The following is a 16,709-nucleotide window of genomic DNA, read 5'->3' on the forward strand; positions in this document are numbered from 1 at the left end:
GCCCGCTTCAGAAGCAGCAAGTACTGAGTCAATGAAACTGTAATTGATTTTTTATCTCACTTTTTGCTTATGGAAAGTGTAGATGGTGTGAGTCCATTGTGGGGAACGTGAAAAGGTGTCATCAGTGTTTTGTGCAGTCAGTATGCTTAAACTGCTGGAATCCCTTCAGCCTCTACTAAAATGTTTCTTGCTGCGATACTATAAATTGTAGTCAGGACAAAGATCTACTCAAAACCAAGTTACTAATGCATCTGCGGAGAATGTGCTTGATTAACAAGTTAACGCTTCCATAACAACAATATGCCGGTGCACAGCATATGTGCTTACAATAAATACATTCCGTAAAGGTGAACGACTGGGCCTACAATATCAAACTTTGTAGTAGCACCGTAAAAAGTGCTGCCATGCAAAGCAGCTACAACGAAACTGCTGCACGTCCAACCTTCTTCCTTGGAGGCACTTCTATAAAGACTGTTCGGGCACTTCCCATTCTGGGTGTAGCATTTAGCTGTTCTCTCAGCTTTTCCGCATATGTCACCAGCACTGTATGTAAGCACCGGCCCTTTCTTGGGTTTCTGTCCCGTGTCTCCCTTCCCTGATGACCTAAGGTTTTCCGAGCACTCTACACTTCTATCATTCTATCACGACTTGAGTACTGCTCATCAGTATAGTTCCCGTACCAAACTCGCGACGCTAACAAGCTTAAGCTTGTTCAGCGCCGGACAATACGCACCCTTTACTCCCGTCTTTTCGGTTGTCACAAGCTCATGCCAGCCTTCGAGGATTGCCTCAAACCCCTCAAGTAGCACACCCTGCAATACCAACGCAACATTGCACTAGTCTATACTGCAGGGTGTTTGACGTCTCTCTGGACAGCGCTAATCTTTCTTCAGTTTGTCTGAACAAGTGGTCAGCACAGCCTGAGCCCTCATCACGCCTCTACGGCCCGACACCACAACTCCATGATTATATCTGGCATGCAGAGCTTTCTCTCCACCCCCCTGGCGATTTGGATTCTCCTTCCTTGGAACCAGACTTCATTGGCACTCCTGTGTGTTGTGCACCTGTCGAATGTGTGCGTGTGTGCCGTGCTGTGTTATTGAGCAAGTGTGTGTGCACGTGGAGGGGAAGGAAGTGTCTTCTGCATCCTGCAAATTCCTGCTTTAGATGGCTGGTTATCAGATACTCTAACATACAGGCATCAGCCTTCTTTTTAGTCTAGTGTGCCAAGTTACCACTAAGATTATTATTATTATTATTATTATTATTAGAATCATCACTTTGACCACATTGATTGTGTTGAAGCCAGCGTGACACATAATTCAAAATATTTCTGGAGCTTTGTGGGCTCTCTCTTCTAAAAGGAGTGCCAAAGATGTACGTCTTCTTCATGAACATAGTGGTGTTGTCTCGAACACTGCTGATGCCTTTGCAGAACATTTCTGTTTGCTATATGGTGTGAAATATGCTTCAAGTAACCTTCCTTCTCAGTCTGGCGCAGTGTATGCTAACACTCAATGAAAACCTCGTTTCCAAGTATATGAAGTGCCTTAAACTTTCCCTTTCTTGTGGTGTTGATGGTATTTCCTCCACAGAGCTTAACCCTTTGAGACGCTGTCTACACAATTGGGCACAGCAGGAGCGTGCATCAATAGCAAAAGCACTGATGAAAGTAATGGTATTTAAAATGTGTTTCATACATCTTGAAACACTTATTATTGGAACTGTGCTGCAATTTTGAATAATGTGCAGAATGTTTTAACAAAATGAGTGGGAAGGTAGACGGCTGGGTGTTGTTGCTCTGTGCCAGTGTGTTGTATGTAGCGGGTTCACTTCTCTCATTGTTTTTTACAATGTCGTGCACCAGGCATAATTGTCAAGTGGCTGGATAAGTGCTTTTCAAGCTTTTCAAAACACGAAATAGTACATGTTTTCATATTTTGTGTTCCTGTAGTGAGTTTTCGCATGGAGTCGAAATTTTGTAAACTTGACAAAACTCGCTAAACAATTGAAAATTCTTAATATTTGCTGCAGCTGTACACTTTCTACGATTCTGAGGATGCAAGAGATGTGGTGAAAGCAACTTTTCAATCAACGGGATAAAGTGGTGTCTGAAAGGGTTAAGACGTATGGAAGCATACTTGTTCCTCGTTCTCACAAGCATCTTGAATAGTTCCCTAAAGTCTAATACCTTTTCTAGCACTCGGAAGGTAGCATGAACATTGCCCATGCACAAATCAGGTGCTAGATGTGCAGTTACTAACTGCCGACCTATATCTATCCTCTTCAGTGCGTCAGGTGTTCGAATCGATATGGGATTCCTCGCTTTCTGTTAGTGCTAAGAGCATTTTAATAAATCAACAGCATGACTTTGTGTGCCGACATTTCAGACTTTCAGACTATTTCAGACTGTCAACAGTGTTCACCACTGCATCGACTTCCAAAAAGACATTTTTTCACTCTCAAACTGGTGCAGAAGCAATAAGTACTCTTAAATGCTTCCAACACTATGGCATTAAGTTATATGCACAAAACGCACCATGTGAAATTTTGATACACCCTACATGATGCTCCACTCCTTAGGGTCGATGAAATGAAAGATCTTGGTGTGTACTTCGACAAAATGCTAAGCTTCTCTTCACATAGATAATTACACAAGATGCCCTTCACGCTCTTGGAATTGCATGCCGTATATTGCATGATTTCCACTCACCTGTTGTGTTTCTGAAATTCTGCTGTGTGCCTCCAACTACTAGAGTATGCCTCTGTAGGAGGGGGGCGCAATGAGCAAATCTAATTCTTACCTCATTGAACGCATCCAGAATAAATTGATGTCTATCTTCAAGCACCACTTTTGCCATTCTGGCGACCACAGTTGAGCCTTCTCAAATATACTTCAACTCGCAGCTCTAGATTCAAGTCTTAATTAATCGCACCTTTTGTTCCTGTATAAGGTGGTCCATGACATTATACATTCCTTAAAGTTTCTTGATCATATGCATTTGTTTGTGCCACAACAGTATACCAGGTAGCATTCCACGTTCGTTGCCTGGGCTTGTTACAAGATTGTGCTAATAAGACTCGACTCCAAAACATACTTCAAAGTTCATTTCCTGTGTATTGTGTATCTGTAGATAATCACGTAGGATTAACTTCATTTTAATTTCCGCATTTCCGTTTTTCCCTATTTATTTCTCTATCTTCCATTTTTTTGTCTACTACATTCATGTTTTCTCTACATTTTGTCTCACACAGTGCTCGTTAAGTGCACCAGTACAAAGGCTCTCTAGCTGTTCCTGGGCACTACAATAAAAATTTGAATGATTGATTATTATCGTAGTATAAAATTGTGCTTTTTAAGTATGTACTAGTATACTATTTATCGCAGTAGCTTTCGCGCAATTAAAGAAAGGGCATGAATTAAGAAGAGAGTGAGAAAATGATAGATGAAAGGTAGGGAGGTTAACCAGGACTGAGCCCGGTTGGCTGCCCTACACTGGGGAAAGGTAAAGGGGGACGGAAAGATTAAAAGAAGAGAAAGTCCACTGGGGATATCAGTCGGTCACTCAGTCTGAATCACAGACGCTGACTCAATCCGGTATCTTTCAAATATCGCAGCAGCGCTTTTGTGGCCTTTTGTAGCTGCGATATGCGAGGCCATGTTCCCAAGGTCTTGTTCAAGGTGAACGGCTTTCCATCTAGCTGATTGAGAGCTCTGCAGAGGTCTTGCCTTTCATCTTCAAAAGATGGGCAGTAGCAGATTAGGTGTTCTATGGTTTCCTCAACACCGCAGGCATTGCACTCGGCGCTATCAGCCATTCCAATAAAGAAATGCATATGCACTGGTGAATGCGATGCCCAAACGTAAGCGGCACAGCACTGTTTCCTCATTTCGCAGAAGACCTGGTAACAGCCGCAGTTGCATAGAGGGATCGAGGGAATACAATCGATGTTGAGTGAATTCACGTGTGTGCCACTTTTCCGATGTCAAAAGAGTGCGCTAGCTTGCCTAAGTGTTGGGCTGCATCGGTCCGCGATAAAGGTATAGAAACAAGGGTTGCTCCTTCGTGGGCTTTCCTAGCAGCTTCGTCAGCGAGGTCATTGCCGGAGATACCGCAATGACCAGGCAGCCACTGAAACACGACGTCGTGTCCTTTCTTGATCACGTGATGGTGCATTTCTCGTATCTCCGACACGAGTTGTTCACATGACCCGCGACGAGGAGATGACAGAAGACATTGTAAGGCCGCCTTTGAATCGCAGTATATTGCCCACCGATTAGCCGGTTGGTGATTAATATAATCAACGGCACCTCGGAGGGCAACAAGCTCCGAACCGGTCGATGTTGTCAAGTGAGAAATCTTGTATTGGATGCTTAGTGATCATGATGGTATAACCACTGCGCTGGTGGAGCTGGTCTGAGTGGAAGAACCATACGTATATATGTGGACTCGATCAAAGTAGAAAGTGTGCAAACAATCCAGAGCTGCTTGCTTCAAGGCCAAGGTAGGCAGGATGGTCTTCTTTCTTATCCCTGGAACCGTAAGACATGCACTTGAGGTTGTTTTAAACACCACAAAGCTGAGGTTGAACGTGCTGAGGGTGTGAAGCCCGATGGTAAGAAGGCACGATGGATGCCGACCTTGTTGGAGAAGGACGCCTGTGGTCGTCGTTCTGGCATGAATTAGGAAAGTGCAATAATATGCTATGTGCCTGATCATATGCATTGTGCTATTGATTTCTTCTGAGTTTTAATAATGGCTGGCTACTGTATGCAGTGTTGTGCAATAAAATAATATGCCACAGCAATTATTCCGTGCCTCGAAGAAAAAATTGAATATATCTTTCTCAGTCAAAACATCATAGCAGGCTGAAAACGATAAACTGCAATTTTTCTTTTTGTGGTGACGAAATGTATAAATTGTGAAAATAACCTGTTTATATATTTCTTATACTATGCAAATGAGCTGCTCCCATACATTCGAATAAGTGCCTCAATAGTACGACTTGGCAAAGGGCAACGAAAGACTCCTATTAAAACCCTCTATTTCTCAAGCTTGTATTATCTGACGGTATGTCATTTCATTAATGTAAAGAAAGGCAAACTTGATATGTGGAAACCTGTTACAATAAACATAACCTTTACACTGTGAAAATGTTTTGTAGCAATACACTCAATGTGAACGCCTCCGGATGCGGTGTTGATGCATCAAAACAACCTAGAATAAGAGAGGTGCTCCATGGGCTAGATTTGACAGAATCAAGAATTGGGGGGAGACAAGATACGAATTACATACATTTTAGCTATTCTAGTTTTTTTTTTTCTGTGAGTGCTACAGGTGTTTCAATTCGTTTGTGCTGATTTTCTCAGAACCCACTTTTTCACGTTTCTTTCATGTACCAACAAGCATAATTATATTGACACGGATGCTTTATCTGTGTCCGGTTACCGTATTTCACCGGCTAAAAAATGTTAAACGTTATCGCTCGCTGCACGATGCGTCTGAACGTATCGGAAGTTTCGCGAATGTTATCGATGGTTCTGTCTGTTGTCGACGAACCTTGCTAATCTGATTGCATACGCGACACGAATTGTGTTGTAGTTTCTGGAAGGCGCGCGGACACCAGCGAATAGGCTGTAACTTTCGACGACTGACGTATGCAAACCGACGCGCTTGACCCGCAGATGAGATTTTCTACGATTGCCGACATTGCTCGCCGCTATCGTTGCGATTGAGCTGGCACTATTTATTTACCGTCACTACTACGTGGCAATATTTCCAACACAGATTTTTTTCAGTTATACATTGCACGCCTAATTCTTACATAGTTGGCTGTGCAATAAGCTACCAAAAAAATGAAATGGTGCAACAGTTTTTGATATATGGCATCGTCGTTCAGGTGTTTGCAAAGCGATCTTGCAGACAGACGACGCACGAGCGCTGATGTCGATATTTTGTACACTATTGTTACTTCAAAAATAAAAAACTGTTGCGGCAGGTGTATATTCATTATTCAAACGTGTTTTCTAAATCTAAAAGCGCATACAGATCACTAACTTATTCTTTCAAGCTTAGTTTACAGCAGGCTGTTTTAGGCCGGACTTTGACGGATGAAGACGGAATAGTCCATCAACAGTGCGCCGCAGCCGAGGAGCGAGCTTCGGCGTGCGTCGGAGCTTGTCTCCAGTGGTTGCGCGCCCTTTCCCTCCAGCCGAAGCGAAGCGACGCGTTCGCTTGCCAGCGCGCGCCGAAGCTTTCGGCGCGTGCCAGTGGTTCGGGCATAAGAGCTGCGTTCTAAAAAAAAATTCACGGGTTTTAAGCGCAAGAACTACGATCTGATTATGTGGCACGTTGTAGTGTTCTTTAACGTGCACCCAATGCATGGTAAACGCATGTTTTTGCACTTTGCCCCAGCGAATCGCGACCGCGGCGGCCAGCAGTAGATAGTGCACCTTTTGGGTTAGCACGGTTTCTGTTTGTATGTAGTCGTTAAAGTTAACTTGCAACTTTCAGTGTCCCCATTATACAACATTACGTATTACGTATACATCGAGGTTGACTTTTGTTTTCATCTATTTTAGAGCTGCGTTTGCATTCGTGTATACGTCGATAGTACTTATACGGCCGGGAGATCATCTTTCCATTTCTCGTGCAGGGCATCTCCGTCTCTCTGAGTAATCAAGCTGAATGACTAGAATTTCGCCATCTGCAACAGGCTATGTTTAAAAATTCCATAAAACTTTAATGTTATCATCATGTGTCGATCGGGTTTGGAACGTAAAACACCTCAGGTTTTTTTTCTGTTTTCTTTCTTAAGGCGAGAGGATTACTTGGCTCATTCAGCCACCCCGCCATCGTAAGAAAGCCGCGGCAGAAAATGACACAAGATTTACGCCATCACTTAATTTATTAGGGTAAGCGAGAGGAAGATGGAATTCACTCAAATGGACGGTTCACCATTACACTGGTTATATATGGGTTAGCAATCCAGGCAATTAAATTAAAGCTGCAAGCATAAGCAGAGAATAGCTGCATTTTAAGAAAAATTCAGAATGGCTTCAGAATAATTAAGCGTCTCGATAACTTCTTAGAAATGAAATGAGTAGAAGAAATAAGTAGAAATAACACCGTTATATCTGGCCGTTTTAGACATTATATGAGCGTATGAAAAGGTACACCGCAAAATGTCGTATATTCTGGAAGGGGAACGCTTGGGCGATAACTGTATGCAGGTTTTGAGAAAGATTTACCTAGGAAATAATGTTTGTGTTGAATGGAAAAGGATGAGGAGCAAGGAGGAAGTTGATATCAGCAAGGGACTGAGGCGAGGGTGCCCTGGTGAGGATGGAAAGAGCGCTAGAGGGAAGTAATATCGCGTTTAATCTCTTATGCAAACAGGTGGGTATAGCAGTAGAGGAGTAGCTTCCAGGTTTGTTTTATACGTATGACATTGTGTTGCTAGCTAACAAGCAAAGTGATATGCAATGTCTAGTTAATATCGGTGGACAGGAAAGCGAGAATTTAGGTCAGAAATGTAGCTTTAAAAATCAGGTGTTATGGAATTCAATGAAAACAGTGAACAGACTGTGTCAATGCGGGGCCAGGAAATACCTCGGGAAAAAGAACGTAAATAACTTGGTATATGTATAAACGATATACCATGTGCTGTATATAACCATTTCCAGATAGATATCTGGAAACACAGGAAAAAAAAACAGCAAACGGGAAGAGAAATACGTCTTTAGTGAAACACGGAGCGCCATGGGGATACAATAGGTAGGAGGTGCTCCGGGGTATATGAAAAGGTTTCGTGGTTCCAGGACTTACATTAGAAAATGCGCTTGTTAGCTTGAAATCAGAGGTACAATCGGGACTCGATGGCAACCAAAGGTCAGAGGGACGCCTCGCATTGGGCGCTCACGGGAAGACTACAAAAGAAGCTGGGCAGGGTGATACGGGCTGGGCAAGCTTTGAAGTGAGAGAAACTCAACGTAAAATTGATTATGAATAACTACTGACTAATATGGAGAAAAGTTAAGTGGGCTGGGAGAGTTTTCAGGTATTTGTACAAAAAAAAAGAAGAAACATGAATTCACAGTGCAGGAAAAGAACTAGGAAGTTCTCCAGCAAGTATGCGACCTGTATGGTGAGCATCATGGCAACAAAGAACATCAAGCGGAAAGTCAGAGAGACTGAGATAATCTCATGGGTGGCGGCATTGGACAAGAAACCTGCCATGAGTAACTACTTCAGAGGAAAAAATGAAATCAGAAAAGAAACATTTAATGATAACTCAAGGGAATTCAGCTCTTACTTTTCGAAGCGAGATCGGTATGCCTTAGAACACGCACTTATAAAGCGAGATATAAGAAGGAAGTAGACGCATGTGGCTCTTGCGGTAAAGCTGGGGAAACGATGGAGCATGTTTTATTAGAACGTGAAGATATCTGTCCAGCGGTCGATTTAGGCATCTCAGGCTTCCTTGAAGAACATGGATTTAGCGAGAGAAGGGGTAACGTAAATATGTGCGCAGAAGAGATTAGTAAGCGCAACCCACCACCCCGTTCCAAAGGGGACCCTCGCGGCATTATGCAAAAAGGTATGCAAAGAGGTATGCAAAAACAAATATTGCAATAGGGGTTCAGCAACATTGGTTATGGGAATTCATCGTGATTTCTTTTTCTGATTTCCTTTTTTTTTCTTTTTTTATCAAAGGTAGGACATCAGGCAATATAATAAGAAGAGCTCGGTGGCGCAACCCACCACTCCATTCCAAAGGGCACACTCATGGCATCCATCCATCCATCCGTCCGCAGATGAACCGCCATGGTTTTGAACGTATAGGCTCCTATGGAAGCTTCGTTACCAGGTGTATTTACCTTGGAGGCGAGCTGCAGCAACTCACTCTGCCTATCGCATTGTCGGGGTCCCGCTGACGCCGTCGACGAATAAGGTGCAGCGCGCTTCAGGTGCCCCTCGGATGACGACGACTACGTCATCCCTCCGTAGTATGAGGTGGAGTTCGCCTGCACACCCGATGAAGAAATTTTGTGCCGACACTATGGTGCCGAATCGGAAAAAAATACTGGCATCGCTCGGCCAAGTGTAGTCATCGAGAAATAACGCTCAACGCAAGTGAAACACTATAGTTCAAGTAGAACTCAGCTGAGAGATCGCACTACGGCCTCTTTGTCATCTTGAGTTGTTGCGACCTCACAGGCAGCAACATTACCCTCGGAAACATAACGCAGCAGCGCTAAACTCGGCAAAATTCTGCCGCTGCTATAAACTCGGCGACATACCTCAGCGTCACGGTATGCTCTTGCATTCACACGCAACAATTGCTTAGTTGCCCAAATAGATTTTTTTTTTTCATGACAACATACGGCTCTCTGGTGTCCCAACATGTTGTATGGCACGGAGGCACGGCATATAACGCTGGAATCATTGGTGTGATCTGCCGGTGTTCACGGAGCACAAGTTCCAGAACATTTTGGAAAGATATTTTGTTGTCGGCTCCCCCTATTTATTTATTTATTTATTTATTTATTTATTTATAGTACCTTCAAGGCTCCATGGGGGCAATGTGTAAGGAGGTTACAAAATCAAATGCATAAAAAGGAAGAGTAAGCAGCCTTCTGAAGTCTGGTACAAAGGATACGTCCCAATGCAGGGCTTTTCAACATGGCTAGAAAGATCACACACATGAAAAAGAAAAAAAACTGAAGTAATAAAATGCCACCAAGGCACACTTCAAGGAAAATACACGAGTAATATTAACGTAAGGCACTAATACTAGAAAGTACAATACAGAAAAATTGAACAGATCAATTAATACAATGCTTCAAGAGATATCTCGGAAAATGACGCAAAAAAAGCAATAATATATACAGGGCATACAAGTGAACACGTGAGGTAGCATAAAATAACAATTGATAAGAGCGAGATAGCAATGCATCAATAGAAATAAAAACATCGCAAGAAGTTCGAAGCACATTGCCAAGTACTAGAAACAAGATAAAGTGGTTTGTATGTACTATTATGAAAAATGCTCTTGTAGGGGATGACGAAATTTTTCTTGATCTGACTCGGAATCAATGTTATCAGAAAGATTGTTCCACAAGCGAATGGCCGTAAGGAGTGCGGAGAAGTTAAAAGCATGTGTCGTACCGTATATGAGCGCAAAACTTAAGTGGTTATTTATTCGGCGAGACCTTTTTGAGGCGATCTGGATATGCCGCGCGGATTATGTGGCATTATAAACATATTTGTGAAACAAGGATACCTGAGCGATATTACGGCGAAGAACGAAAGGCTGGACGGAATGATGGAGTTTCATTTGCGTTACGCTGCATTGGTGGCTGTAACTACGTGAGATTAAACGGGCCCCTCGGTTCCGGACTGATTCAAGCATGTCGATTAAGTAGGTAGGATGTGGGGACGAAATGGAGTATGTATATTCGAGCTGTGGACGAACAAATGGCTGATAGACCAATTTGTGGATGTTGGAAGATGAATTACCCAGATTACGAAGTAGGTAACCTAATGTCCTTGAAGCTTTTGCACAGATGGCTGCAATGTGGTCTGTCCCGGAGAGGTTTTCGGTTAGTAAAGCATACAGTAAAGCATATAGAAAAGCATGCGGCCTGCTGCTTCCAGTAAGCATTGTTCAGCATTTCTTCACGAATGAACCTGTGCAGCAGGTAAACAGCAAGGTGTCCCAACTATCATGCTGCAAGGTTTAAAAATACGCGAATGCCACGTAGCCGGGCTGAACCAAGGTAATGCTGTTCGCCGTCGCATGGAGGTACTCAGATTATTCTTTCCATTCCGCCTAATCACATAATTACTCTTAATGAGTTGATCAGCTTCTCAAATGTTATATTTAGGTGAAAAGCGTCAGTGAGAAACATGTAGGCCAACATAAAAAACTTCCTATAAAGATTTCCGTTGCTCAATACGTGCTATAAAAGAAGAGTTTTTCCGAGCCTGAAAGAAGCGCGCGAATACACGCAAAGTGCCTCGAGCGGCCAGTCACGCGGCCATTTTGCGTGCATTCGTGGGTATTCTCGCTGATTTCGAGCGTGTCAGTAGAAGGGGCGAATGGTATCTCAGGCCCGTGCGTTGTTAGCTGATCTGAGGTCTGTACGAGAACACCGTGACGTTTAATAATTGCACTGACAGCCATTTAGCGCGGTTCCTATGTATATATATATTCATATATTTATACATATATATATATATATATATATATATATATATATATATATATATATATATATATATATATATATATATATATATATATAGAGAGAGAGAGAGAGAGAGGGTGTTTCAGCGAACACTTTTAAAATATTTTAAAGGTTGCCTGCGACAGATAGTTCAATTCTAGTTTACGAGCCGGTCTACTCGACGCGGCGGACACTGCTTGCATGAAGAATTGAAATGCAAAATAGACTAATTATTGAGAAATCACTAATTAGCTTTTTAGCTAATTATCTTATGGCCCATATTGCAATTTACAAATTCTAGCAGTGGATTTCGCAAGGCGGATCCGCTTGAAACGAATTGTGAGGGCGACACCACTTTGGAGATATAAAATCCCAAACTTTGCGTAGACACGCATTGACGTTCCAGTTACTTGTGTGCTTCATTGTATGAAACGACGTTTTTTTTTTTTTTTTTTTTTTAAATTAACTGCACTGCGAATGCATTCCTTCGCGATGTTCGGGAATTGATATCTCGAAACCGGTGTCGTCTTGAAGAAGAACCCCACCTATATATACTGTGGCGAGGAAGGCGTACGTCGCCTTGAAGAAGACAAGTCCACTTGTCGAAACGTTGGCTCCTGCATTCACCTTGTTCACGTTTTGCTCATCGTCTTGAATTTCCATCTCCCGCATTCCCCGTGTTTTCCCATTATTTTTGAGGGAGAGTCATATCGTGAGGATTTTGAGGATATGAATCGCACGGCTGTCTTCTGTATCCTTAAGATACATTTAATATTTTGTATAGTAAACGGGTCCCAAACAACACATGCATGTTCAAGTTTCGGTCTAATTAATGAATAATAAGCAAACATGTATACGTTAAGTGAGAATTTTTAGGTTTGTGTCGCAAAAAATTTAATTTACGCAAGGCCAAAGAACACATACTACCAATGTGTAAATTCCATGCTAAATTGTTAGTAATTGTGACACCGAAATACTTATATTTTGTTTCTTCCTGCAAAGGCAACGAACCTACCGTGTTACTAAAGGTTAGTGGAGCTTTCTGAGGAGTGAAGCGAAGAAAGACCGTCTTTAAAACGATAAGCCGCATTCGCCGCAATTTCAGCAAGAGAAGTATTTAAATCAATTTGATCAACTGTTGAAGTGATTGCTCTAAAAAGCACACAGTCGTCCGCAAACAACCCAATTTGCACACTTAAATGAATTGAAGTATATATATATATATATATATATATATATATATATATATATATATATATATATATATATATATAATATGCCGATAGAATGCCAAATGACATTAAAGCCAAGGAAAGCAATGCGGAAATTAACTGTGGCTGGAATTAGGCCCGCATTTTAGCCCTCTAAGTAATTTTACGACACGGTTATAGTTAAAGTGAACTTCAGATATATGCTCCAGCCTTAATTCCGTGTAATGTAGTACTGAGCCATAGTAGGGGTGTGTGAACACAGACGGAAAATAGCGAATAAAGCAGCATGCCTTCTTATAGTTGACTGCTACTGTATGTAGTACTATATGACTGTAACCTCGGAATAGATTCCTGCTGCCGGCAACTATTCTTCAAACATTTTCACCGCTCCTTTGTGTTGTCTGAAATGTTAAGCCATGTGAATCGAAAAAGCCTTTTTTTTTTTCAAGTAACCTTAGCATTGTGTAAATCTGCTAATTAAGTGTCCTCATAATTTCATGCACCCGTGGCCTCTGACTTCTCTTGTAGGAAAAACGATGGCAATGTCATCTTTAATTAGCTTTCTAGCATCGTTATTCATCCAAGGCTTGTCTTGACGCCTTTTTCGTGTTATGACTTTAGAAGGGACAAAAGCGTTTATGAACGCAATTAATTTAGTTGTCAAAGCAGTCGCATGCCTTTGCAATCTCTGGAATACTCTGTATTCAAGAACTTAGGCAAATAAAATGTAAGTTCGCATTTTAATGGTGCATTGTCTCCATTATCACAAAGATAAACCTTCCTGGGCCCTCTATATATGGTGCTCTGGCGGCGAAATGCAATCCATGCGCAACAACAAATTATGATGGCAATATACCGGGAATTATTTCGACATTTGAAACAAGTGGTCCAGGGTTTGCCAAGAAGAAGAAGTCGAGCATTGGAGGTGACGTGTTCCTTTGCCACGTGGTTTCAGTCACACACTGATCTAGAATATTTGAGCCTGTGATTTCCGTAAATTCTATAGACAAAGCGTTTGCGTTGACTAATTGGTGTTTGCGGTCTTACCATAAAACTTGTGGCTCGTTGACATGTCCCCCAATTATAAAGCCGTGGATTGTTGTACACAAAAAAAGCACAATTACCTACTTAAAAACGTGCACGATTATTCGGCGAATCAGAGTAATACACAGCAGCAATGGCCAGACAACCACCAGGGTTGACTTTGAATTTACGCCGCGCGAATTCGCAAGATTCGAAAGACGTCAAAAACGGACAAGGCTGAAGACACCCGTCGGTGTTCTGATCAGCGCGGAAGAAAGAGAGGCCACTTTATTCGTCAGAGTGGGGAACTAATTCATGGGGTCGTCAGGATGGCGGCCAGGCGATGCGCGACGACGACCTCTTCGGCTCTCCCCACGGCTCGGAGTTTCCCGTCCGGGCTGGAGCTAAGCAGCGCGGAAGGCGTAGTAATCTGAGCGAGAAACTTCGGCATTGCGAAAGGATCCATGTAGCCCAGATTCAGCACCGATTACAACGGGAGGCTTAAAAGAAGAAACCGAGACAGCAAATGCGTAAATTTTTATTATACTGCGGCAATTAAGTATTATCAAATTGAGGTCTTTCCGGACGGCACTCTCATACCGCTGTGCTATATTTTCAGCTCCAGAATTTTGTCCTGATTGGCATCATAAATGAACCACTCATTACCAATATAAATGACAAGAAAGGAGGTTAACCTAGGGGCCCGATTTTGTAATAATGATATCATATGAAGTCAACAAACAATGACACCAAGAAAAACAAAGGGGGAATTCATCGTACTCACCAATTGAATTAAAGAAATAATAGATTATTGGAAATTATTGTGCATTAAAAAAGAACTTGCCGAAGGTTGGGAACCATCCCACGTCTTCGCATTAAGCGCGCCATGCCCAAGAGTCACGAGTACGTGATCTTTTTGGGAGAAGGCAACTAGTCAATAAACCCACACATGCTACCTGAACGCATCAATGTTGCCTTCAATGTTGGCTTGGAGATTCGAGACTTTCGTTATGTAATAAACGAAAGGAAAAGCGGTTAACCGAGGCGACCGATTTTGAATAATCAGATCATAAGAAGCCACCAAACAATCACACCAAGGAAAACGTAAGAAAAATTTCTTGTACTCACTCATTCAATTAAAGAAATGATAATTCCTAATTAATAATTCTCGTTTGATACATAACAAGGGTCTCGAATCCGGCAACATTGATGCCTTAAGGTAGCATACGTTGTCTTCACCCAAAAAGATCACGTGCTCGTGACGCCTCTGGCAGAAAGGGTGTGCCACATACGCCGCCAAGGCTGGCGAGTGGTGGCGCTGGCTAAGACTCCCACACTCTAAGAAAAAAGAGAGTAAAAAGTGAGTCACGGCAACTTGACTCTCTTTTTTCTTACGAAGACCCATTTTCGCACGGGTAGAGTCACAAAACAAGAGTCAACATTTGTGTATGGGTCGTTTGACTCTTAATAGCACGCGAAGAGTCATCGTGGAAGATCGCGACTCCTCTGATATTTGAGATGAGCCTGGCGAGAGAAAGATTAAAATGCTGGAGAAGAAATACCAGATAACGTCTTCTGTTTTAGGCAGTCTCTCGGGTTCCTGTCCTGGTTGTAATGCGGTGTATCATTCTTTCGTCCTTGTCATGTTCTGCAATTACATCGAACTCTAAATATCGATTTTCCTTGAACATGTTTGTTAATATCTCACACGCTTAAGCGACAGCTGGCTTCCTATGCTAAGGTAGACCCGGATTTGTCACACTGGATTCTGACCATAAGTAAATCTTAAAAAAAGCATTGGCTACTAAACAGACTCAACAGTGTCGATTGTAAATGTAATTGCGCTACGTAAAATTAAATGTTGAGGATTTAGGTTCCAAAATCAAGATGTTGTTATGAGGCGCACGGTAATGGAAAACTGCAGATTTATTTTCAGCAGCTCGAGTTATTTAACGTGCACGGAATGCACAGTATACGCTCGTTTTCGCATTCTGCCCCCGTTGGAATGCGACTGCTGCGGTTGTGATTGGACCCGTGACCTCGAGCTCAGCAGCGCAACACCAAAGCCGCTGGGCTACCGCAGTGCGTTGCGTTGCGCGACCAGAAACAAATATTAGCGTACGCAGCACTGCTTTTGAACCCCCTAGAAATGTAAAAACAAAAATGCAGCAGTTTCCCCCCAATGTTGCATGAACCACTGCACGAACAACTGCACGAACCAAGGTTCGTAGTTTCATCGCCTGATTGTAGTAAACAATCGCTTACTCCGTAAATTAGCAAGCACGTGGTCGCGCGCGCACGTGCAAACATGAACAGATCTCACTTAATGACCGCGAACACTCGCTGTCACAGCGTCGGCGTGATGAAGGGCGCGATTAGAGCGGACAGAACGGTTCTGCTGCCTCGTCCTTCAAAGCGTCTTCGAAACTTGAAATGGCGCTATAAAAGCGCCCCCCTCCCCTTGCTTTCCCCCATCGGAAATTATCTCCAAGACAGAGCGAGAGTGGCGCAAGACCGGGCTGTCGCAACGGCCAGAGGAGAAGCGTGCTAAACCAACGCCTCCTTTCCCGGGCTTGCGCGCGTTTTATCACGTGACCACCTATACATACTCGGGGGCACCCATCCAGGCACTATAGATCTCGGCTCACTCTCGTACACTTCCTTTAACGCGCACAGCCAACGGCGCAGGATAGGATCTTATCGCACTTGACCTTATACGTAAGCTCACGGCAACACCGACAGATATATTTCGGCGGTTGTATCCATATAGTTGCTATCGCAAAATTCGCAATAAATAGAAAATTTTATTGAAGATCAACCACGCTGCTTCTCCATGTCGTGAGAGAGCGGTGAACGATAGCTCTAGAAAATGCGTTGTTAAATCTCCGCCAAATGACTATGCTCGCATTTGGTGACAGCGGCACACAGTCGCAAGAACTTGTGGAGGAAATACCGGAGTTCTGGCAGCTTCAGGTGCACTAGATCATTCACCAACATGGGCGGCTTCGTAGTTCTACCTCACATCAGAGCAAACTGCACTCGACAAATCAAGGGCAGCCGCACCGTTATAGCTAAGCAAATTAAGGACACTTACGCCGCGTCTTCACACTGCGAGCATGCTCCGACAGCCCACTGATAGATATTTCAAACGCAACCACGCTCGGACGAGCAAATTTTGCTTCTGCCAAGTGAACGTAGCGGGTATTTCAACATGCGTGTTAAATTCATGGCTGTTTCATTCG

Source organism: Dermacentor andersoni, chromosome 1 (assembly GCF_023375885.2).
Source record: "Dermacentor andersoni chromosome 1, qqDerAnde1_hic_scaffold, whole genome shotgun sequence".
NCBI lineage: Eukaryota > Metazoa > Arthropoda > Arachnida > Ixodida > Ixodidae > Dermacentor > Dermacentor andersoni.